We start from the raw sequence: 25,766 nt of genomic DNA on the forward strand, positions 1-25,766 counted from the left end.
CAGAAGCATAACGTGCTAAATGCTAATTCAGAGAGTCTGAGATGCAGCTTTGGGAAGATCAGAAATAATCTTAAATGTTTTCCCAGTTTTAAAAAATCTTTTTGGAATTTGAAAATTCTCCCAGATTGCCGTTTTCTGATTCAGTTCTATGATACAATATTTAGTTTTCCTGTAGGATTAATAAAAGTAACTCATATAATTTCCTTTAAAGAACTGTGGTAGATGCCAATAGAATGATCTCCTGCAGCAGTCTGTATTACAGCTATTTGGAAGAAGCCTCTGACTAAAGAAATCATGTTGATGCTACGGGTTGTAAATGCTTTTTTTAAATGTTTTTGATAAATTCCAATTTGCACAATAACCTTCAGATGTTCCAGAATAATCCCAGAAATTAAGAGAAGCAGCATTTTTTTTATCAGGTTGCTAATTGCTAATGTCCCCCTTCTAACTGCTGATGCTCAGTTAAAATAATTTAAAACAAAGCGTCAGGTCACTGCTTGCCCCAATAAAATCAAAATGCAAAACTTGGTAAGACAATAAACCTTCTTAAAACTTGTTAAAATGACACGACAAAAACTTGGTAAAATGCAAAACTTTTACGTTACTATTAAAAACCTCGTTAAAATGCAGAACTTAAGAACCTTCTTGTAACAACAAAATGCAAAACCATTTAAGACAAGGAACCTTCTCTTTAAAAAAAACAATGCAGACCTTGTTAAGATGAGAAACCTCATACAAACGAGATGTGGAACTCGTCAAGACCAGAAAACTCCCAAAAACGAGACACAAAACTTAAGAAATGTTGTTTCCCGTTTCAAATGAGATGCAAAACTCAAGATTACAAAAACGTTCTCGTAAAACAAAGTGGAGTATGTGTTACTATGAGAAACGTCGCTGAAACAAAAATGCAAAACTTGTTAAGACGAGAAACCTCGTTTAAATGTGACGCAGAACTCGTCAAGACGACAAGGTTTCACGCTTTAAATTCCTCTGGAAGACGACGTCGCTCACTCGCCCTCCATCTGGTCAACTGAGAGAATGAATTTAAACGTCACTAGAATGAGAGAGTTTCTCGTTATAACAAGTTTGATCTGCTTAAAATTAGAGGTTTTCTCATTGTAAAACGATACCACTGCTATATTTATTCGCTAGGTTTGGCAGTATTGTGCTTCTATAGTTATGGGGATTTCGTGATTTGAGGTTAAATTGATGAACATCCTGATATGCAGAGTTGGGTAGTAGCTAATTACCTGAGTATCTTTTTTGTAAAAATGTACTTTAGGAGTATTTTTAGTACTAAAGTACTTTTTACATTAGTAATTTTATTAGGAAGTATTTCTACTCTTATTTGAGTAAAATTTCTGGACTTTCTACCCACTGAATCAATGAAAAACAAACATGTTTTAACCAAAAATTCACCAGACGCAGGCACACACCTGCAGTTTTTGTTAAAGTTTCATCTGTTTTTTACTGAAAGAAAGAAACTGAATTGGAAAAATTTACTTTTGCCTGATTTTTTTTTGTTACCAACATGAATTATTGTCATTTTCACCTTTAAAATCTCAAAATTTCCACTTAACTTTATCATTTGGTCCAGTCTCATGATGTAATTTTTAAATATTAAATTAATTTACTCAGTACTTGAGCAGACTTTTTACCAGATCTTATTTTATTTACTCTTGAATAATTTCTTGGATGGCTACAGAGTAAAAATATGTAGAAGTAGTGCTACTCTGATTTGAGTATAATGTTTGGGTACTCTGCCCACCTCAGCTGATATGTTGAATCATATAATTTAAAGTGGGTGTACTTTCTTTTTCACAACGGTTCGTGTTTTTATTGCAATATTTAAAGTAAATGCACCTTTTCTCTCCTCTACAGCATTATGGGGTGTTGTGAAAGCTGCAGCTGTTTCCACATACCCACAGTATGTCACCTGCTCAGCTTCGGCTGCTTAAACGCCGCTGCTCCCATCAGCTAGCTGACAAGCTAACATTGGAAGTGGGCACATCTGGATTCAAAACACCCCTTTCCTCCTTCTCCGCAGACTGGAAGCGGTGAGGTTCGAACTGGCACGGCGTTCCCACCGGGAGAATTTGAGGACACATGCCCCTGACGTGAACCCCACGACCCCTGCAGAGTGGAGCCCCGCTGCGCCAGCCAGACCCACGGAGCTAACTTAGCATGCTAATTCATGTCTCCGCTAGGCTGACGTCGCCGTAGCCCCGTCTTCCACACACACACACACGCGCGCGCGCACATCTGCAAGGCGAAGCGGCGCTAGCTAATGGGATTTCAACTTTTTTTTTTTTTTTTATCGGGCTCAGAAAGAAAGTTACGCGCTTCAACACGTACAAACGGGCGGTTACGAAACCCAACAGGCTCCGGTGGTGACAGTGTTGAGAAATGCGGCGGTGCTCCTACCACATTCGGCGGCTGTCTGGGTTCAGAAGAGGCCGATCATGTCGGGACTGAACGGCCCCGGGTTCGGTCCACATTCCCCGGAGTGGCCGCCGCTGCTGCTGCTGCTGCCGCCGCCGCCGCCGCTGCTCTCGGTATCACTGCGCAAAGATGGTCCCGATCCTGTCGCTTGATAAGAAAGAAAAAAAAAAGGAGCTGCTGCTTGGCGATCACAGCGAGGTGCAGATGGTGATTAATAACATCGGCATGTCTGCGCTGAAGTTTCGCTTGAAATCAGAGGACGCGTCACCTTGCAGCGGTTCATGACTCCCACTGTTCAAGATGTGGAAGGGCAGGACGAGTCCGTATCACTCCCAGCCGCTGACAATAATCAGTGTGGCCACACGGGCATCCGTATGTCACTCTGCTGACATCCAGTCACCGAAAGCTGCACTCCGCATATCACTCTTTCTGTCAGGTTTAAAATGTCTGGTGGACTGCGGCCAATTAGGTAGGAAAAAAAATGGACGAGTGAACTTCTGCCATAAAAACTGAGAAAATATGAGATTTGTTTCAGAGATTTTCTAGAAAAGACTGGGAAATTTCTGATTTGAACAGTCGAACATTTTCTAGAAGAAAAAAAAATCTGAAATTTTCTAGAAAAGATTAGGACATGTCTGAGTTTGAAAAGTTTAAAATGTGCTACAGGAAAAAAAATCTGATATTTTTTTAGGTTAATCTCAGAAAGTTTCTAGAAAAAAACTCTGAAATTTCTGATTTGAAAAGTAAAAAAATTGTAAAATAAAATCAGAAATTTTCCAGAAAAAATAAGGAAATTTATGAGTTTTAAAAGTTTAAACTTTGCTAGAAAAAAATGAAATTTTGAGATTTATCTTGGAACTTTTCTAAAAAATAATAATAATAAAAATGACATTTCTGAGCTTAAAAAGTAAACAAAAAAAAAAGGTAGAAAAAACAGAAATTTCTGATTTGAAAAGTCAAAAATTTGCACAAAAAAAATAACATTTTCCAGAAAACAGGAAATTTCTGTCTGAAAATGTTGAACTCTACTAGAAAAAAAATCTGAAATTTTCTAAAAAGACATTTATGAGCTTAAAAAGTCAAAAATTTGCTAGAAAAAAAAATTGAGGTTAATCTCAGAAATTGTCCACAAAAACATGGAAAACATGGATTTTCAAAAGTTTGATGCTTTAATTGTCTCTCTTTATACCAAATGCGTTCAAAGTGGGGCAGGGATCCATTTGAAATCTGGGTGTATGAACTCTGACCTGAGCCTTCAGAGCCACATAAAGTCAGTTACAAAGTCAGCCTTCTATCACCTAAAGAGCATTTTCAGGATTAAAAGACTAAAGTTTCACCAAGATGTAGAGAATCTCATCCAGTTGTTTATCTTTGTACCTCAGAGAATAAAATATTATTAGTTTATAAATCACTGAAAGGATTGGCTCCACAGTATATCTGCATATTTAATTTGATACAAAAAGCGACTAAAGAATCAATAATCTCATGCAATATGGCTGACCAAGTTCTTCATTTTCTCCTTGTAACGTTTCCTAAAGTGAAACGCAATTCTGATCAAAAGGTGACATAAACTCATGTTGTCCAGATTAACTGGTTCCACAACATTTTGATGCTAATTTTAGAAACGGGGATTCTGTGTTTGTGCTTAGAAGTTAAGAAAGAAACCCACAAATTATACATTTTAGGAGAAACGTCAATGAAATCACGTACATTCACCATGTTAAATAAATATTTCATTACATATTGTAGAAAATACAACATTTTTAAGGAGGAAAATTATAATTTTGTATTTTTCATATATATATTTTTACAAATATATTCAGTTTTACAATCTAATCACAAATGTACTTTAAGCATCAGTTATCGTAATAATTTTTTTAAAGGTTTTGTTGGCTATAGTGGGTTTTATTTGAAAGTAGTTCGACAGGAAAGAGAGTAATGAGAGAGGGGGAAGACATGCGGCAAATGTCGCCAGGCCGGGAATCGAACCTGCAACCACCGCCACAAGGACTGAGGCCTCACAGCACCCCCTCGTAATTGATCTTTACTGTATTTTTTATTTATTTATATCTGCTTTTCCTTTTGCTGAATCATGATTCAGTCTTTTATTAACTTATGTTAAAATTAAAAACATAAATAATCAAGCGGATGTTAAAACATCTAAAGCTGAAAAATAATATTCAGTTTTACTCACTAAATTAGCTGCATAAAGCTAATATAAACAGAAGTTTGCTTTTATGGGGGATTTCCGTTAATCCAGAAAGTAGACAGAACATGAAGGCTAAAAATATTCATTATAATATCTTCAGTTGCACCATGCATAAATCTCAATAATTATTTGACCAAATAATCAATAAAAGTTCAATAAAGTTGAGTTTGGTCTTTGGTTTGGTTTTAAAATCAAAGTTTATGTTTATATTGATTAAAGTTTTGTTGAAAAACTGATTTGTTTCCAAGTTTTAACCACTTGTCATTACTTTTGACATTTTTTTATTTACTTCCTGCATTAGAAAAACACACCTGCTCTCATCTAGTTTATCTGGGAAACTTTAAAAAATACTCAGAGTCACCTTGATGTTCTGAGAAAGCTAGAAAATGTTCACAAAAAGCACCAACTTACAACAATCTCAGCTTCTTAGTGGTGAGAGGAATCCATGATTGTTGTTCCAGCTGTTCTAGTTTATCTTTGCTCTTTTGCTCCGCCTGGTGGTCGGGCAGAAAACTCACCTTTTGTAATTTACTTCAAATAAATTTAGCTTAATATAGTTGCACTTCCACATCAGGATCATCTTTATTCCTAAATGATCTACAGCGATCAAATCATTTTCTTCATTAATAAAATAAAAAACACAAACTCAATTCACTGACATAAAAATAAAATAGAGTTAAGCAATAAGAAGAAACGGTTGCATTGTGATATAATTTAGAACATATTCACATCAGTGGAATTAAAAACTTCACACAATACATTTTTGTGACTAAAAATAAACAAAATAAGTTTTATTTTGTCGTATATTCTGCGCAATGCTGTAAAAACTAATTTACAAATAACTTTTCAGCAAGACATGGAGCTTGTTTAAAGTTAATAATGACTTAATATTAATAAAAATAAAGAACTAGTTCCACCGGCAGATTATTTTACTTTCAACAAGACTTTCTTCCCTTGTTATAAGTGAAATAATCTGACAGTATAACTACTACATTTTCGCAGATATTAAGGAAGTATTTACTTAAAATAAGCACCATATAATGCTGAGAAGTTGCTTGTAAGTCAGTTTTGTTTACTCCGTTATTTGCACTAGAAAGTAGACCAAAAATATCTGGTAAGATTTTATGTTTTTGCAGTGCTCTTGCTCTCCCAAGCCGTGTTGGCTTTGTTCACTGCAAAAAAAAAAATCTTACCAACTATTTTTGGTTTAGTTTCTAGTGCAAGTACCGTAGTACACTTGAAATAAGAGAAAATTAACTTACCAGTAACTTTTCTGCAAGATATAGATGTTTATTTAAAGTCAATAATTCCTTAATAAAGATTTTTTTTAAAACTTTTTCCATTTCTCCAGTGCTATAAGTGAAATAATCTGCCAGTAAAACAAGAACTTTTTAATCAATATTAAAGGATTATTGACTTAAAACAAGCTCATATGTTTTGCTAAAAGAGTAACTTGTAACACAGTTTTGTCTTATTTCAAGTGGACTAAGATATTTGCATAAGAAACTAGACCAAAAATACTTGGTAAGATTTTGTGTTTTGCAGTGTAGCTGTGAACCTGCAGCTTCGTTTTGGATCATCAGTTTGATCTGAAACACCTTCTGTTTGACAAAGAAGAGAGAAAAGATTCCTTTCACCAAAAAAAAAGAAAAAAAGGAAAGCCTCTTTGCACCTGTTGCCAGCAGCCATTATGCACAGCTAATTATGTTGCTTAGGAGTTTATTAGCACCAAATGAGTGAAGTCATTATCTCCCAATTTAGCATGAAAACCCTCACAGATTATATAATTATGCCCGATTCATCTTGCTTAGTGAAAATGCTAAACTTTTTAGCTGTGCAGATCGTATAATATAGAGTAATTTTATGTTTATTATGGGAAAAATGCAGAGAGACAATGAGAGTTCCTCCCTCTGAGTCGATTAACCCGGCAGAAGAACGAGCAGAGAGGAATAAAAGGAGGAACGAAATGCTGGAGGAAGGTCAAGAGAACAGAAGAAAGGCTCAGCGGGAAATGAGAGAGCAGGAGCGAGGGAGAGGGCCAGAGAGAGAGAAGGATGAGAAAGTGAAACTATGTTGTCATGGAAACTGGCATGGATCTGAGGAGGAAAATAAGAATGTAAATTGGTTTATCCTCAGGGAACGAGACAGCGCTGCGGAGGAAAAATAAACCAAGAGACGAACGAGGGAGGAAAGGAGGAAGGGAGGGAGGGAGGGAGGAAAGAAGGAAGGGAAGGAGAGAGGGAAGGAGGGAGGGAGGAAGGGAGGAAGGAAGGAAGGAAAGGAAGGAGAGAAGTAGGGAGGAAGGGAGGAAGGAAGGGAGGAAGGAAGGGAGGGAAGGAGGGAGAGAGGAAGGGAGGAAGGAAGGAAGGAAGGAAAGGAGGGAAGAAAGAAAGAAAGAAAGAAAGAAAGAAAGAAAGAGGAGTGTGAATGACGGCGTCCATGTTTGCAGCTGCAGTTGCTTCCAGATGAATAATTGAAGGGCCGTCAGCCCGGGAGGCGCAGGTCAGTCTGAGTGGGTGAATTACTAATACGGCTGAACAAATTGTGCTTTAAGTGCGGCCGCATGCCAGAAACGTTATTCTACTCTAATAGGTTGACACTTTTTATGGCGGCGACGCCTGAAGGGCCTGATCATCGGAGAGTGAAACTGCTCCCAGGACTCTGACCTCCATCTTGTTTTCAGGTACTCGTAACAGAGGGAGAAGTTCCTCTGACTGCAATTACTTTTCTTTTCCAGTGTAAGCATTTTTAATCTCTGCTTACCTTAGAAAACCCTTTGATCGGTTTGATTCCTCTATGTTGGGTTATGGGGTGTAATGTCACTCCAGGCTACGAGGAGGAGCTGCTGTAAGAAGTGAAATGAGAACGAGAGGCAGAGTTTTGCTTTTTTGACAAACTAAAAAAGGAAATGGACAAAGAAAGAAAGAAAGAAGGAAAGAAGAAACGAAGGAAAGAAGGAAGGACCATCAGTATCTATTTTCTCCAAAGCGTTACTTAGTCTAGTGGTTACGCAGCTCTGATCACCACCAGATGCCACCGGACTCAACCCAAATAATGACCTGGGTAAGATGGCGGACACCTTGCACACAGCCCAGGCCAGAACATGATGAAAGGAAGTTTCTGAGCTGTAGATGGACGACATGTTTTGGATTCAGGCCAACATGATGATGAATAAAGCAAAGAAAACTTTGATCAAGGAGCTGCACAGAAAGCAGCAACCACACAATCACAAGACCACCCAGAAAAAACCACCAAAGCTCCGGTTTCATTAGGAGGGAAATGGATTCAATAATTTGTTTTTGAAAAAGGTTATGTCATTCCAAGTTGCTTAATCTGCTCAGTTGAGTGCTACACTCTCATAAGCTGCATATCCATTTACCTTTAAATTGAAATTATGAAAATAAATTTGTTTAATGGAAACAAATAGTCATGTTTTTGATAAGAAGTTTCTGCCCTGGAATTACTCACAAAAAAACGAGTATTTTGCTAAAGTTGCATCACGTGAGTCATGTGTGATCAACAAGAGGATGTTACTACTGGCGGAAATGACAAAGACGACGACAGGAAGTGGTTGGAGGATGATGGCATGGCATGTTTTTTAATAACTCATTTTAATTGCGTTTCGTATTTTAGACATTAGCAGAATATCAACAACATTTTTTGTACATATGAAATGAAAACGCAGCTACAGCTCCCACAAGATCGGACCGGATGTCAGCCACCTTGTTACGCAACTTCTGTTATTCTGATATTAGCAAGACACTCAGTATTTAGAAGTAAAGTTTGCTCACCTTCACTGGATGTAAAGAAAATTCCTCTTTACTGTTGGTTTTTACACCCCGGAATCCAACAATATCCAAACATCGCGTTTTTCAATGAAAAGGAAAACTGCTTCCAATGGCGGCGGGGTAACCGGAAGCAGGAAATGTGACTTCATGTGGTAACTGTGTTCAGAAATTCCATTACATAAGAAACATAATTATTATCACAGTAATTAATAAGTTTGCTCACCCGACAAGCTATTAAAAACATGACACGTCATTTAATTTCCGCCAGTAGTAACATCCGGTTGTTGATCACATGACTCGTGGGATTTTCAAAATAAGCGTTTTTATTTCGTTGATAAACCGATATTTGAATTTGATACAATGATCTGTGAAGGGAGTTAAAAATTAAGGTGATGACGAGGAGACCTTTGACCTTCAAGAATAAATAATCAAAAGACAAGTTGAAACATGCAAAAAGCTGGTTAGCAATTATAACAAGGGGTTGATTAATATAAATACCAATAAAAATGTTTTATTATTACTGAGAAAGTGCCATAAATAATTTTTAACACTCCTTTGTTTAAATTAAAGCTATATTATTTCTTGGTCAAATAAAAATACATTTAAAATGTAAATCTAACAGGGGTATGAATAATTTTGGAGTGTAGATGGTGCATTTTAATGAAATCATTTACTTTACTCCTTACACCATACCTAAACACACAGACTTGCCAGTGTTGGTTTCTTATTTAGCGAAATTTGACCATTTCTAAATAAAACAAATCTGTAAAAAACGTTTGGAAATTGAAAAAATAAAATAAAAATAAAAATGCAGCAAATGTCAACAAATACAGGGAAAAAGAAACTGCAGACATTTGATTGTAGAGAATTAGAACCGCCAGTAGATGGCAGTAAAGTTTCTCTGATGAATTTTAATGAATCTCGCTATTTTTCACCAAAACATCAGAAAATAAAAGTAGGGAAAACTATTTCAGTGTTTTCCTTTTTAGATTGTTTTCCTTAAAGATGAAAAATAATGTGTGAGGGATTTCAGGTTTTTACGCTGTTTTACACATTTAAAATGAAATCAGTCAAGAAAAACAAATTAGCTTAGTACTGAAGAATGCACTGCAAAATCACAAAGTCTTGATACCAAGAAGTTCAGTTTCTAGTGCCAATATATTAGTACACTTGAAATAAGACAAAACAAACTTAAAAGTAACTTTTCAGAAAGATATTGGAGCTTATTTTAAGTAAACAATTCCTTAATAATTATGAAAAAGTACTACCAGTAGATTATTTAAACTATAACATGGTAAAAAGTCTTTTACTTTGTCTTGTTTGCTCCAAAAACTCCAAAAACTAAGACAACAGGGTTTTGTGTTTACAATATTATAGATGTAAAGTTGTGAAAAAGTCTTTATTTATTCTTCAAATTCATTTCACGTTGTCAAAACGTTTTCTGGTATTTATCGGTAAGTTCTGTTACGCTGCTCTTGACAGTTGGAGGTTGCCATGGCAACAACTAACTGACAGCTCCTCCCGTTTTTCTGTCAATTCTTCTGTTAACAGCTCTGATAAAACCAGAGAACCTGGGTGTGTGAAGTCAACTATGGAACTAAATCAGGGCCATAAAGTTTGATCAAAAAAATAAGAAAAACGATTTGAATTGGGAAAAAAAGATTTGAAACTGAAAAAAAATTAAAACTACTTTTTAGATTCAAGTTATTTTTATGTTTCAGTTTATTATTTTCAGTTTAATACTTGTTTTTCAGATTCAAATCTTTTTTCTTTAGTTTCAAATAATTTCTTTCCAGTCTCAAAACTTTTTTCAGCTTAAATTTATTTTTTTAGTTAATTTTTTTTTCAGTTTCAAATATATATTTTTTCAGTTTAAATTTTTTTCCAGATTCTACTATTTTATTTTTCAAATATTTTTTCAGTTTCAAATCAGTTTTTTTTTTCAGATAAAATTTTTTTTTTACTTTCAATTTTTTCCCTTTTGAACAACCTTCATGGCCCCAATGTAGCTCCATAGACAGTCTACGGGACTGAGATGATCAACAAACTGTTTTTTTTACTACAAATAAAAAATTGTTACATTTTTGGGCATGAAAAGCCATTTCGTAGGTATTTTTCTACATTTTCTTACAACAAATTAAAGCTTCAGGTCGTTTTTAGGTGTAATTTCTAATTTCACATCATAATAATCTGGTGAAAATAGTGCCCACATGAGAAAACAACCCTTTTCTCTGAGCAGACACAGAGCAGGCCCTGTCTGTGAAGTTTACTGGGGCCACTTGAGGTGAAGTCCAGCTCCATTTATGAATTGGTTATGAGCTCTGGACGTGTCGTTTTGACCTTTTACAAAGCCGCGGCCGCCAGCTCGGGTCTCGCAGTGAGACGGAGAGCGTAGCTGTACGGCAGAGTCGTCTTTTAAAACAGCGAGAGCTCAAAGAGGTCTGGATCTTATTAAATTCCTTTGTCTCGGTCCCACTCTCGCCCCTCCTGGTCGGCCTGTCTGTTTTTACTTTATTCATATTCATTCCAGCCTGACCCTCCTCCTTCTGGGCCTTAAACGTCCCATGATGCATTTCGTTACGACTGCGAGGCAGATGTGTCTGGTGGTGCAGAAATGCTCAAAATATGTAGACACCAAATATAAATATAGGGCGCACTGCAAAAACACAAAATCATGCCAGGTGTTTTTGTCTAGTTTTAGTGTAAATGTCTCAGTAAACTTGAAATAAGACAAAAAAATAAGACAAAAAAGATAAAAGGAGCTTTTTTTTAGTAAATAATTCCTTAATACTGAGCTTTTTGTCTTATTTCAAGTGGAATAAATATTTTGACTAGAAACTAAACAAAAATACCTGGTAAGATTTTGTGTTTTTGCAGTGAATAATGTGCTTAACACTGTAAAAAATAATCAAGTCAAATCCAATCTAATCAAAACTAGTATTTTTTTCTGAAATTGATATTATGTAGTTATAGACTTAAAACAAGCTCCTGTAACTTCCTGAAAAAATACTTGTAAGTTAGTTTTGTCTTATTTCAAGGGTACTGAGATATTTGCACTAAAACTAGACAAAAATACCAGGTAAGATTTGTGTTTTTGCAGTGTATAATGTGTTTCTAGTCAAATCCAGTCTAATCAAAACTAGTATTTTTTTTCTAAAATTGATATTAAGGAAGTATTTACTTAAAACAAGCTAATATGTCTTGCTGAAAAGTAACTTTTAAGTTAGTTTTGTCTTATTTCAAGTGAACTGAGATATTTGGAGAAGAAACTTGACCAAAAACTCCTTGTGATATTTTCTGTTTTTGCAGTAAGTATAATAACTCTGGCTGTGCTGCAGTGTAAATCTGACCTGGATAATAGACAGCCAGTTTATCCTATTGATCCCTGCAGAAATCCCTCCAGAGCAGCTGGCCGACGGCGGCCTCATCTGGAACCGCCATCAGTCGCTTGTTAAACGCCGAGTGCCAGTCGGGTGGGAATGTGGCAGCATGCGGTCCCAGCCAATCCATAACCAGACACCAGGAACGGAGCACCAGCATCAGATCAGGCACCTTTTTTCTTTTTTTTTTAAAAGTTTGTGTGGGTGTTTGTGGTCGATATAGAATCTGTACTTCCTCCTCTTTCTCTCAGTCCTGTCTATGTAATTGATCCCAGACTGGACATTTGAGTTGCCAGCAGCCGTTCATATCATTTTTATCTTTTAGACAAGCCCTCTACTGCTTCCAGATGGGGAAAGCACTCCGGGTTCAGGCTTGTTTTTGAAAAAAAAATCTAATGCTTTAATGTCTTTACCTTGCAAATGGAGAAACCAACATGAGTGAAACACAGATGTGGGTCGCTTTGTGAAGCCTTGATGCCGACCTGTGGATCGTTTCGTTGTTTATCTTTGTAAGTGTTTGTTTCTGCGGCCACTGTAAGTGTGAATGGATGTTTTGTACACTGCTGACAGTGGCTGTGGTTCAACTCTGTGGAAAACAGCTTGTGCAACATCCCAGAGTGCTTTCATGTCATTAATTTGTGATGATTTGCTTTTATTGTATTTCTACATCGATCTGCGCAAAATCTGCCATCACCTGGAAGGAATAGCTAAGACAAACATAATCATTTTAAGTTTAAGTTTGCTTTTTTCTTGGCAAAATTCTAATTTAAAACATTTGTTTTTGAGTAATGTGATGAAAAAGGAACTATGAGAGAACATTTTCCTCTAAAATCAATGTTATTGAAACAGCTAGCTTACATTTAATCTCAAAACAGTAAACCTGTTTGACGTTAATAAAACATTTTAACGTCAAATCATCCTAGATGCTATGTTTTAATCTCCTCCATTGTCTGTAATGTTATGATACAACAATGCAATACTGTTTTTAGCCTTTTGTCACTAGTTGTGCTAGCAGTAGCTTCTAGTAGCATTAGCTTACCCTGAACTGTAATAAAATGTTTTAAAAACTTCATGTGACTCACTGAACCTGATCCTATTCAATCTCCTAAATTTTTATTATTGGAGATTTATTTTTTTTATAGAATAAATGGATTTTAATTGTCACCTTATATTGTTTATTTTAAGAATAGCTGTTAGCTATTCACCCTTTGTACGTGACGTCACTCTAGTCGAAACTCGGCCCGCTCCGCCATGACGATGCGCTCCTTTAAACCCTGTCAAAGTCATCTGGTAACCTAATACCGCTTCTATATTGTTGATTTCGCAATAAAAATGGTCGTAGGGTGCTGCGCGGTCGGCTGCACAAACAGACAAGAGTGAAAACCAAACTCATCATTTTATTGTGTAATTTTTAAAGAGGAAAGAAACGCGATGGATATCAGCAGCAGTCAATCCTCATGACTGGCAGCTCTCGGTGTAATCACGGATTTGCAGCGAACACTTTCCACAAGGTAATTAGACTAACGTTCATATAGTTTATAAGTAAGTTTGATTAGAAAGATATTAAATATCGCATTATGGAGAAGGTGAGCGTCTAATTGTTAGTACAATGCCGCACCGTCATGCAGCCTAATATGAAAAACAAACAAAAAAAACTCGTTTTTGCACGTTTTTAATGCTCCTCTGGTATAAGGGGAAATGCCGTTTATGACAATGATATAAATAATGTGGTGTGAATTCAGGCAAAGTTGATAATTTGATGAACACGTCAGGAGGGAGGAGGTTCGGGTCGGTTTCTAAGCTAGATGTTTCTAGCTGCCGTCTCTGAGCCCCAACCAGGTGTGTTACGTTCAAAGGCAAAATAAAATGACTGGAACAAGTNAATGGTACAAGTACAGCTTAGTCAACATGCTTCTGCCACTCCACAGGTTATTGACTACATTGCAGCTTTCTTTAGCATTAATGCTAATTTTTAGCATCGTAACGCTGGCTCAAAGCCGACGGGCACACTTTGGCATGCCCCTTTAAAATTTCTGCAGGAATTTTCTAGTTTTTCTTTGCTCTTTTGCTCCGCCTGGTGGTCGGGCAGAAAACTCACCTTTTGTAATTTACTTCAAATAAATTTAGCTTAATATAGTTGCACTTCCACATCAGGATCATCTTTATTCCTAAATGATCTACAGCGATCAAATCATTTTCTTCATTAATAAAATAAAAAACACAAACTCAATTCACTGACATAAAAATAAAATAGAGTTAAGCAATAAGAAGAAACGGTTGCATTGTGATATAATTTAGAACATATTCACATCAGTGGAATTAAAAACTTCACACAATACATTTTTGTGACTAAAAATAAACAAAATAAGTTTTATTTTGTCGTATATTCTGCGCAATGCTGTAAAAACTAATTTACAAATAACTTTTCAGCAAGACATGGAGCTTGTTTAAAGTTAATAATGACTTAATATTAATAAAAATAAAGAACTAGTTCCACCGGCAGATTATTTTACTTTCAACAAGACTTTCTTCCCTTGTTATAAGTGAAATAATCTGACAGTATAACTACTACATTTTCGCAGATATTAAGGAAGTATTTACTTAAAATAAGCACCATATAATGCTGAGAAGTTGCTTGTAAGTCAGTTTTGTTTACTCCGTTATTTGCACTAGAAAGTAGACCAAAAATATCTGGTAAGATTTTATGTTTTTGCAGTGCTCTTGCTCTCCCAAGCCGTGTTGGCTTTGTTCACTGCAAAAAAAAAAATCTTACCAACTATTTTTGGTTTAGTTTCTAGTGCAAGTACCGTAGTACACTTGAAATAAGAGAAAATTAACTTACCAGTAACTTTTCTGCAAGATATAGATGTTTATTTAAAGTCAATAATTCCTTAATAAAGATTTTTTTTAAAACTTTTTCCATTTCTCCAGTGCTATAAGTGAAATAATCTGCCAGTAAAACAAGAACTTTTTAATCAATATTAAAGGATTATTGACTTAAAACAAGCTCATATGTTTTGCTAAAAGAGTAACTTGTAACACAGTTTTGTCTTATTTCAAGTGGACTAAGATATTTGCATAAGAAACTAGACCAAAAATACTTGGTAAGATTTTGTGTTTTGCAGTGTAGCTGTGAACCTGCAGCTTCGTTTTGGATCATCAGTTTGATCTGAAACACCTTCTGTTTGACAAAGAAGAGAGAAAAGATTCCTTTCACCAAAAAAAAAGAAAAAAAGGAAAGCCTCTTTGCACCTGTTGCCAGCAGCCATTATGCACAGCTAATTATGTTGCTTAGGAGTTTATTAGCACCAAATGAGTGAAGTCATTATCTCCCAATTTAGCATGAAAACCCTCACAGATTATATAATTATGCCCGATTCATCTTGCTTAGTGAAAATGCTAAACTTTTTAGCTGTGCAGATCGTATAATATAGAGTAATTTTATGTTTATTATGGGAAAAATGCAGAGAGACAATGAGAGTTCCTCCCTCTGAGTCGATTAACCCGGCAGAAGAACGAGCAGAGAGGAATAAAAGGAGGAACGAAATGCTGGAGGAAGGTCAAGAGAACAGAAGAAAGGCTCAGCGGGAAATGAGAGAGCAGGAGCGAGGGAGAGGGCCAGAGAGAGAGAAGGATGAGAAAGTGAAACTATGTTGTCATGGAAACTGGCATGGATCTGAGGAGGAAAATAAGAATGTAAATTGGTTTATCCTCAGGGAACGAGACAGCGCTGCGGAGGAAAAATAAACCAAGAGACGAACGAGGGAGGAAAGGAGGAAGGGAGGGAGGGAGGGAGGAAAGAAGGAAGGGAAGGAGAGAGGGAAGGAGGGAGGGAGGAAGGGAGGAAGGAAGGAAGGAAAGGAAGGAGAGAAGTAGGGAGGAAGGGAGGAAGGAAGGGAGGAAGGAAGGGAGGGAAGGAGGGAGAGAGGAAGGGAGGAAGGAAGGAAGGAAGGAAAGGAGGGAAGAAAGAAAGAAAGAAAGAAAGAAAGAAAGAAAGAGGAGTGTGAATGACGGCGTCCATGTTTGCAGCTGCAGTTGCTTCCAGATGAATAATTGAAGGGCCGTCAGCCCGGGAGGCGCAGGTCAGTCTGAGTGGGTGAATTACTAATACGGCTGAACAAATTGTGCTTTAAGTGCGGCCGCATGCCAGAAACGTTATTCTACTCTAATAGGTTGACACTTTTTATGGCGGCGACGCCTGAAGGGCCTGATCATCGGAGAGTGAAACTGCTCCCAGGACTCTGACCTCCATCTTGTTTTCAGGTACTCGTAACAGAGGGAGAAGTTCCTCTGACTGCAATTACTTTTCTTTTCCAGTGTAAGCATTTTTAATCTCTGCTTACCTTAGAAAACCCTTTGATCGGTTTGATTCCTCTATGTTGGGTTATGGGGTGTAATGTCACTCCAGGCTACGAGGAGGAGCTGCTGTAAGAAGTGAAATGAGAACGAGAGGCAGAGTTTTGCTTTTTTGACAAACTAAAAAAGGAAATGGACAAAGAAAGAAAGAAAGAAGGAAAGAAGAAACGAAGGAAAGAAGGAAGGACCATCAGTATCTATTTTCTCCAAAGCGTTACTTAGTCTAGTGGTTACGCAGCTCTGATCACCACCAGATGCCACCGGACTCAACCCAAATAATGACCTGGGTAAGATGGCGGACACCTTGCACACAGCCCAGGCCAGAACATGATGAAAGGAAGTTTCTGAGCTGTAGATGGACGACATGTTTTGGATTCAGGCCAACATGATGATGAATAAAGCAAAGAAAACTTTGATCAAGGAGCTGCACAGAAAGCAGCAACCACACAATCACAAGACCACCCAGAAAAAACCACCAAAGCTCCGGTTTCATTAGGAGGGAAATGGATTCAATAATTTGTTTTTGAAAAAGGTTATGTCATTCCAAGTTGCTTAATCTGCTCAGTTGAGTGCTACACTCTCATAAGCTGCATATCCATTTACCTTTAAATTGAAATTATGAAAATAAATTTGTTTAATGGAAACAAATAGTCATGTTTTTGATAAGAAGTTTCTGCCCTGGAATTACTCACAAAAAAACGAGTATTTTGCTAAAGTTGCATCACGTGAGTCATGTGTGATCAACAAGAGGATGTTACTACTGGCGGAAATGACAAAGACGACGACAGGAAGTGGTTGGAGGATGATGGCATGGCATGTTTTTTAATAACTCATTTTAATTGCGTTTCGTATTTTAGACATTAGCAGAATATCAACAACATTTTTTGTACATATGAAATGAAAACGCAGCTACAGCTCCCACAAGATCGGACCGGATGTCAGCCACCTTGTTACGCAACTTCTGTTATTCTGATATTAGCAAGACACTCAGTATTTAGAAGTAAAGTTTGCTCACCTTCACTGGATGTAAAGAAAATTCCTCTTTACTGTTGGTTTTTACACCCCGGAATCCAACAATATCCAAACATCGCGTTTTTCAATGAAAAGGAAAACTGCTTCCAATGGCGGCGGGGTAACCGGAAGCAGGAAATGTGACTTCATGTGGTAACTGTGTTCAGAAATTCCATTACATAAGAAACATAATTATTATCACAGTAATTAATAAGTTTGCTCACCCGACAAGCTATTAAAAACATGACACGTCATTTAATTTCCGCCAGTAGTAACATCCGGTTGTTGATCACATGACTCGTGGGATTTTCAAAATAAGCGTTTTTATTTCGTTGATAAACCGATATTTGAATTTGATACAATGATCTGTGAAGGGAGTTAAAAATTAAGGTGATGACGAGGAGACCTTTGACCTTCAAGAATAAATAATCAAAAGACAAGTTGAAACATGCAAAAAGCTGGTTAGCAATTATAACAAGGGGTTGATTAATATAAATACCAATAAAAATGTTTTATTATTACTGAGAAAGTGCCATAAATAATTTTTAACACTCCTTTGTTTAAATTAAAGCTATATTATTTCTTGGTCAAATAAAAATACATTTAAAATGTAAATCTAACAGGGGTATGAATAATTTTGGAGTGTAGATGGTGCATTTTAATGAAATCATTTACTTTACTCCTTACACCATACCTAAACACACAGACTTGCCAGTGTTGGTTTCTTATTTAGCGAAATTTGACCATTTCTAAATAAAACAAATCTGTAAAAAACGTTTGGAAATTGAAAAAATAAAATAAAAATAAAAATGCAGCAAATGTCAACAAATACAGGGAAAAAGAAACTGCAGACATTTGATTGTAGAGAATTAGAACCGCCAGTAGATGGCAGTAAAGTTTCTCTGATGAATTTTAATGAATCTCGCTATTTTTCACCAAAACATCAGAAAATAAAAGTAGGGAAAACTATTTCAGTGTTTTCCTTTTTAGATTGTTTTCCTTAAAGATGAAAAATAATGTGTGAGGGATTTCAGGTTTTTACGCTGTTTTACACATTTAAAATGAAATCAGTCAAGAAAAACAAATTAGCTTAGTACTGAAGAATGCACTGCAAAATCACAAAGTCTTGATACCAAGAAGTTCAGTTTCTAGTGCCAATATATTAGTACACTTGAAATAAGACAAAACAAACTTAAAAGTAACTTTTCAGAAAGATATTGGAGCTTATTTTAAGTAAACAATTCCTTAATAATTATGAAAAAGTACTACCAGTAGATTATTTAAACTATAACATGGTAAAAAGTCTTTTACTTTGTCTTGTTTGCTCCAAAAACTCCAAAAACTAAGACAACAGGGTTTTGTGTTTACAATATTATAGATGTAAAGTTGTGAAAAAGTCTTTATTTATTCTTCAAATTCATTTCACGTTGTCAAAACGTTTTCTGGTATTTATCGGTAAGTTCTGTTACGCTGCTCTTGACAGTTGGAGGTTGCCATGGCAACAACTAACTGACAGCTCCTCCCGTTTTTCTGTCAATTCTTCTGTTAACAGCTCTGATAAAACCAGAGAACCTGGGTGTGTGAAGTCAACTATGGAACTAAATCAGGGCCATAAAGTTTGATCAAAAAAATAAGAAAAACGATTTGAATTGGGAAAAAAAGATTTGAAACTGAAAAAAAATTAAAACTACTTTTTAGATTCAAGTTATTTTTATGTTTCAGTTTATTATTTTCAGTTTAATACTTGTTTTTCAGATTCAAATCTTTTTTCTTTAGTTTCAAATAATTTCTTTCCAGTCTCAAAACTTTTTTCAGCTTAAATTTATTTTTTTAGTTAATTTTTTTTTCAGTTTCAAATATATATTTTTTCAGTTTAAATTTTTTTCCAGATTCTACTATTTTATTTTTCAAATATTTTTTCAGTTTCAAATCAGTTTTTTTTTTCAGATAAAATTTTTTTTTTACTTTCAATTTTTTCCCTTTTGAACAACCTTCATGGCCCCAATGTAGCTCCATAGACAGTCTACGGGACTGAGATGATCAACAAACTGTTTTTTTTACTACAAATAAAAAATTGTTACATTTTTGGGCATGAAAAGCCATTTCGTAGGTATTTTTCTACATTTTCTTACAACAAATTAAAGCTTCAGGTCGTTTTTAGGTGTAATTTCTAATTTCACATCATAATAATCTGGTGAAAATAGTGCCCACATGAGAAAACAACCCTTTTCTCTGAGCAGACACAGAGCAGGCCCTGTCTGTGAAGTTTACTGGGGCCACTTGAGGTGAAGTCCAGCTCCATTTATGAATTGGTTATGAGCTCTGGACGTGTCGTTTTGACCTTTTACAAAGCCGCGGCCGCCAGCTCGGGTCTCGCAGTGAGACGGAGAGCGTAGCTGTACGGCAGAGTCGTCTTTTAAAACAGCGAGAGCTCAAAGAGGTCTGGATCTTATTAAATTCCTTTGTCTCGGTCCCACTCTCGCCCCTCCTGGTCGGCCTGTCTGTTTTTACTTTATTCATATTCATTCCAGCCTGACCCTCCTCCTTCTGGGCCTTAAACGTCCCATGATGCATTTCGTTACGACTGCGAGGCAGATGTGTCTGGTGGTGCAGAAATGCTCAAAATATGTAGACACCAAATATAAATATAGGGCGCACTGCAAAAACACAAAATCATGCCAGGTGTTTTTGTCTAGTTTTAGTGTAAATGTCTCAGTAAACTTGAAATAAGACAAAAAAATAAGACAAAAAAGATAAAAGGAGCTTTTTTTTAGTAAATAATTCCTTAATACTGAGCTTTTTGTCTTATTTCAAGTGGAATAAATATTTTGACTAGAAACTAAACAAAAATACCTGGTAAGATTTTGTGTTTTTGCAGTGAATAATGTGCTTAACACTGTAAAAAATAATCAAGTCAAATCCAATCTAATCAAAACTAGTATTTTTTTCTGAAATTGATATTATGTAGTTATAGACTTAAAACAAGCTCCTGTAACTTCCTGAAAAAATACTTGTAAGTTAGTTTTGTCTTATTTCAAGGGTACTGAGATATTTGCACTAAAACTAGACAAAAATACCAGGTAAGATTTGTGTTTTTGCAGTGTATAATGTGTTTCTAGTCAAATCCAGTCTAATCAAAACTAGTATTTTTTTTCTAAAATTGATATTAAGGAAGTATTTACTTAAAACAAGCTAATATGTCTTGCTGAAAAGTAACTTTTAAGTTAGTTTTGTCTTATTTCAAGTGAACTGAGATATTTGGAGAAGAAACTTGACCAAAAACTCCTTGTGATATTTTCTGTTTTTGCAGTAAGTATAATAACTCTGGCTGTGCTGCAGTGTAAATCTGACCTGGATAATAGACAGCCAGTTTATCCTATTGATCCCTGCAGAAATCCCTCCAGAGCAGCTGGCCGACGGCGGCCTCATCTGGAACCGCCATCAGTCGCTTGTTAAACGCCGAGTGCCAGTCGGGTGGGAATGTGGCAGCATGCGGTCCCAGCCAATCCATAACCAGACACCAGGAACGGAGCACCAGCATCAGATCAGGCACCTTTTTTCTTTTTTTTTTAAAAGTTTGTGTGGGTGTTTGTGGTCGATATAGAATCTGTACTTCCTCCTCTTTCTCTCAGTCCTGTCTATGTAATTGATCCCAGACTGGACATTTGAGTTGCCAGCAGCCGTTCATATCATTTTTATCTTTTAGACAAGCCCTCTACTGCTTCCAGATGGGGAAAGCACTCCGGGTTCAGGCTTGTTTTTGAAAAAAAAATCTAATGCTTTAATGTCTTTACCTTGCAAATGGAGAAACCAACATGAGTGAAACACAGATGTGGGTCGCTTTGTGAAGCCTTGATGCCGACCTGTGGATCGTTTCGTTGTTTATCTTTGTAAGTGTTTGTTTCTGCGGCCACTGTAAGTGTGAATGGATGTTTTGTACACTGCTGACAGTGGCTGTGGTTCAACTCTGTGGAAAACAGCTTGTGCAACATCCCAGAGTGCTTTCATGTCATTAATTTGTGATGATTTGCTTTTATTGTATTTCTACATCGATCTGCGCAAAATCTGCCATCACCTGGAAGGAATAGCTAAGACAAACATAATCATTTTAAGTTTAAGTTTGCTTTTTTCTTGGCAAAATTCTAATTTAAAACATTTGTTTTTGAGTAATGTGATGAAAAAGGAACTATGAGAGAACATTTTCCTCTAAAATCAATGTTATTGAAACAGCTAGCTTACATTTAATCTCAAAACAGTAAACCTGTTTGACGTTAATAAAACATTTTAACGTCAAATCATCCTAGATGCTATGTTTTAATCTCCTCCATTGTCTGTAATGTTATGATACAACAATGCAATACTGTTTTTAGCCTTTTGTCACTAGTTGTGCTAGCAGTAGCTTCTAGTAGCATTAGCTTACCCTGAACTGTAATAAAATGTTTTAAAAACTTCATGTGACTCACTGAACCTGATCCTATTCAATCTCCTAAATTTTTATTATTGGAGATTTATTTTTTTTATAGAATAAATGGATTTTAATTGTCACCTTATATTGTTTATTTTAAGAATAGCTGTTAGCTATTCACCCTTTGTACGTGACGTCACTCTAGTCGAAACTCGGCCCGCTCCGCCATGACGATGCGCTCCTTTAAACCCTGTCAAAGTCATCTGGTAACCTAATACCGCTTCTATATTGTTGATTTCGCAATAAAAATGGTCGTAGGGTGCTGCGCGGTCGGCTGCACAAACAGACAAGAGTGAAAACCAAACTCATCATTTTATTGTGTAATTTTTAAAGAGGAAAGAAACGCGATGGATATCAGCAGCAGTCAATCCTCATGACTGGCAGCTCTCGGTGTAATCACGGATTTGCAGCGAACACTTTCCACAAGGTAATTAGACTAACGTTCATATAGTTTATAAGTAAGTTTGATTAGAAAGATATTAAATATCGCATTATGGAGAAGGTGAGCGTCTAATTGTTAGTACAATGCCGCACCGTCATGCAGCCTAATATGAAAAACAAACAAAAAAAACTCGTTTTTGCACGTTTTTAATGCTCCTCTGGTATAAGGGGAAATGCCGTTTATGACAATGATATAAATAATGTGGTGTGAATTCAGGCAAAGTTGATAATTTGATGAACACGTCAGGAGGGAGGAGGTTCGGGTCGGTTTCTAAGCTAGATGTTTCTAGCTGCCGTCTCTGAGCCCCAACCAGGTGTGTTACGTTCAAAGGCAAAATAAAATGACTGGAACAAGTAGAAGCCATGAATAAACTGACAAAAACAACTTGGGAACAACAACTTCAGAAGCTCAGTTCATTTCTGACGTCCATCATGGCGCTACGACTGAATAAGTGACGTAGTTGCAAAGGGTCAAAACCTAGCATAGCATAGCATGAAACGTAGCTTCCATTTAACCTTAAAAGGGCTAAGTGGAACAAATGGCAAACTTAAGAAAATGACACAGCATTTTCTTTTGTTTAATAATAAACCCAAATGTAGCCTAAAAACAAACTCTGTTGTTAGCTGTTGGTAGAAAACTCAGCATTAAAAATGCTAGCTTTAAGATGAGCCCACTGGATTGAACCAGTCTTCATATCTTCACTGAATGTTCACCTTTAAATTTTATGGAGTTACTGCCAAAACGCAAAGTGTCTAAAAGGTTAGTGGTAAATCTTTCAAAATAACAGATATATGAATGAAAAAGTAACACTGTAAGCAGCCATATTCAATTAGTCAAAGATTTAATTTATGTTTCCAGCATAAATGGTTTTTCAGACAGAACCCTTTTGCCTGATCAACACAGCTTAAAATAGGGCAATCTAATGAGCTCAGTTCAGATCGCACAAAGAGGATAACTTTCCCAAGCCTTTGCCGCACAGCCAGGAATGTCTCTTGGAACAATTTCAAAACAACTGTGGATTCCAGCGCTGTCACTTCAAACACTGGAAGGAAAATGCAAGGAGAATGTCTGGAAGAAGGCACACTTTGAAATTTCATGCTCAGAAAAAGTTGATCTCAGTGGTAAACAGCCTCCCAGAACTTTAGCTTGTTTAGATGATTAAAATAAAGTATTATTTTATTCTGAAATGTCGTAAATTAACATCTCATGAGCCGTTTTAGCCTGCAGAACCATAGACCTCATGGACAAACTCTGCTGTATCGTCAAGTTTTTTACATCTGCGATTTGAATAAACAGCCTGCCAACCAGAATTACATGTATATTTCCAATTCAGAAGCGAGCTTGTGAATTACACACCAAATGTGTCATCCCAAGAACACGAAGGAGTTAAACTATGTTTGACATTCCCATTACGCCACTGGGAAACTCAACAGTAATTTCACCAAAACACTGGTGAAGGCTTTTTTTTCTGGTTTCATGGAAACATCTCAACAATTAGCTTGTCAACATCACAATGTGGGGATAAATTGGATAATAACAGAAAGCCGCAGCACTAATAGCTTGACTAGGAGAAGTGACAGTGAAATTAGTCAGCTGACTGTAGAAATAAAATTCATTTAAAGCTGTTTTTTACTTTATCCATACTGTGATGGAAGTTAAAGTGAATAATTGAAAGTATTCAGTAGTTTTTAGACTTTAAAACATCTCTTTAACCCCAAAAAGCAAAAACAAATCAACTAAAGCTAAAGGTCCTTAGCTAAAGCGATGCTAACTGTAGCTAAGAAGAGCACTAGCTGCTACTGAACACTAAAAAGTTAGTGGTAAAACTTTAAAAACAACAGATATATGAATTGAAAAGTATGACTGCTCCCCGTTACGTAGCAACCTAAGCTGAACTCCTGCACATTTGGTCAGCTGGTTTTACTGCTGTACAATGGCTGCTGGAAAACACAACAGTTGTACAATTATTGACTTATCATCCAGAAACCACTTGCTCCACTGTAAAAACACAAAATCGCACCAAGTTGTTCTGGTATAGTTTCTAGTGCAAATATCTTATTACACTTGAAATAAGACAAAACTAACTGACAAGTAACTTTTCAGAAAGATATAGGGGCTTGTTTTAAGCCAATAATTCCTTAATATTGATTAAAAAGTACAAATTCTTTTGGTAATATAATTTATAACACAACATTTACCCAGTAAAATAAGTTTTGTCTTATTTCAAGTGCACTAAAATATTTGCACTAGAAACTACACAAAAATACTTCGTAAGATTCTGCGTTTTTGCAGTGGTCATTCTTGTTGATTGTGCAGGAGGCTCCACTTCTGCTTTTCAAAGATGTATGGTTGTATAATAGAGCATCTGTTTGCAGCCTTTTTCACATGCGAGTGTAATCGTTGAGCTGGGGTGGGACGTGGCCAGGAGCAGCTCAGTTGCATTTAAAGTGAAAACACCTCAAACTAGTAAATCTCATTATCTAAGAATAATTTTGAGCAGCCTGCGCGTCCCGTCGGGGCAGCGGATTGGCAGGACAAGATGCTCCAGAGGAAATCACTGCAGAGGTCAGAGCTGAACGCAGCCTAACTGCTGCCTGGATCCTGACGGACAGTGGTCAGGTCTTTGCTCAGTATATAAATACTCCACGCTACATTAGCCACCAAAGCCTTTCCACATGTTGTTTGCAGAAGGCCTCTGCGGTGCTAAAACCCCGATCCTCATCTGGCTCTTTGCAGGTCAGCTCAGCCAGGACTGTGCAAACGCTGCCTGACATGGACCTGCGCTCAGTTTCACCAGAGGGGGAAACAGCCAGACCGTGTGTTGTCCTGTGGTTTTTAAATACCCAAACCGGACCGCTGCGAGCCACGCTTCAACCAGCACGCTGTAAAAAATGCTGCTCCGCCGAATCCTCCACAAGCTGGACTCAAACTCCTGCTCCAGGATTTACTGATTGTAAAAAAGCAAAAACAAGGCAGAATAATAAAGTTTTAATTAAAAAAAACATGAGACAAAAACTAAAAACTGTAAAATCTTGTTTTCTCTGTCATCATCAGTGGCCATGCTAACTAGCCTTAGCATTCAGGAAGAAGCTTTAGCATAACAGAAAGACGGGGAGAGTGTGAGCAACGCATACACAAGGCTGATTGACAGACATCGGACCCTCCCCTTGGTTCTGATTGGTTGTTTCTGACAAAGAATAATGTATTTCATCCTTCACAACAAGATGAAGAAGAAATAGATTTTTTCTGATTATCCGTCTCATGTTAAAATATCAAAACATTTTGACAAATATGTAAAAAATAACAGAGACTAAATGTCCTTTAACTCACGTCTGGATACCAGAGTTGCTATAAAATGGCACTTTGTGGCTGGAAAACACATACTGCTGCCTCTTTATACATAAATTGCATTTTGTTTCTTTTCAATCCTGACCCAGACTTCTGACAAAAGCAGAAGTAAACGTAAAATATCTCCTAAACAATATTTTGTGCTCCTGGGGCTCCGTGGAGGGAAGAGACCCCTTCCTGCCTCCCTTGTCCCAAGGCCAGTCAGCTGTGGCTTTGCTCTGCAGTCAAGGCTGACATGGCAAGGTGAGGGGGAGGAGGAGGAGGATGCTTCTGTGTTTTTCACAAGACCAAACGTCTGCATGGCTGTTTGCCCGGCTGAAATTAT

At 36.7% G+C, this 25,766-nt stretch overlaps 1 protein-coding gene and 2 long non-coding RNA genes across 5 annotated transcripts in view; 2 read left to right on the forward strand and 1 right to left on the reverse strand.

The window, feature by feature from the left end:
* bcl9l (bcl9 like) overlaps positions 1–3,051 on the reverse strand; it is a 37,700-nt gene extending 34,649 nt beyond the window's left edge. Inside the window, exon 1 of the mRNA XM_008426438.2 lies at positions 2,425–3,051. The gene's annotated coding sequence lies outside the window, so the exon portion shown is untranslated. The remainder of the gene's footprint in view (positions 1–2,424) is intronic.
* A 3,988-nt stretch (positions 3,052–7,039) lies between these two features.
* LOC108166816 (uncharacterized) lies at positions 7,040–12,919 on the forward strand. 2 transcript variants are annotated; one of them, XR_001777215.1, is made up of 3 exons: positions 7,040–7,153; positions 7,244–7,714; positions 11,831–12,919. It is a non-coding gene; the product is annotated as an uncharacterized LOC108166816 (long non-coding RNA). The 2 variants fall into 2 exon arrangements; XR_001777214.1 differs by having other exon boundaries at positions 7,244–7,334.
* A 2,868-nt stretch (positions 12,920–15,787) lies between these two features.
* Positions 15,788–21,667, forward strand: LOC108166800 (uncharacterized). Of its 2 annotated transcripts, none has more exons than XR_001777192.1 (3): positions 15,788–15,901; positions 15,992–16,462; positions 20,579–21,667. It is a non-coding gene; the product is annotated as an uncharacterized LOC108166800 (long non-coding RNA). The 2 variants fall into 2 exon arrangements; XR_001777191.1 differs by having other exon boundaries at positions 15,992–16,082.
* Positions 21,668–25,766: the final 4,099 nt, after the last annotated feature.

This window comes from Poecilia reticulata, linkage group LG13 (genome assembly GCF_000633615.1).
Source record: "Poecilia reticulata strain Guanapo linkage group LG13, Guppy_female_1.0+MT, whole genome shotgun sequence".
Taxonomy (NCBI): domain Eukaryota; kingdom Metazoa; phylum Chordata; class Actinopteri; order Cyprinodontiformes; family Poeciliidae; genus Poecilia; species Poecilia reticulata.